The sequence below is a fragment of the Cariama cristata genome, unplaced genomic scaffold, assembly GCF_000690535.1.
Source record: "Cariama cristata isolate BGI_N322 unplaced genomic scaffold, ASM69053v1 scaffold22589, whole genome shotgun sequence".
Taxonomy (NCBI): Eukaryota; Metazoa; Chordata; class Aves; order Cariamiformes; family Cariamidae; genus Cariama; species Cariama cristata.
In genome coordinates this window covers 28-271 of record NW_009634347.1, presented here as the reverse complement: position 1 = coordinate 271, position 244 = coordinate 28, and positions in this window count along the sequence as shown.

Sequence of the window (244 nt, the reverse complement as noted above, 5' to 3'; positions counted from 1 at the left end):
CGGTGATGCTCAGCGTCGTCTTCCCAACCCCGCATTCCCATTCCCGGCGGATGGAGGACAGGACGAGCAAACCATCCCCGCAGCCCCCATTTCTCCTCCGTCACCCCGGGATGGATCCCCCCGGGAGCGGCGTTTCGCTCTCCCCTGCACCCCGCTCAGCTTTCCCGTTGGATTTTCCACTTTCTCCCTCTCGCCGGAGCAGGGTCAGGCTTTTTCCCTTCCCGCCTGCCTGAAATCCAACCGG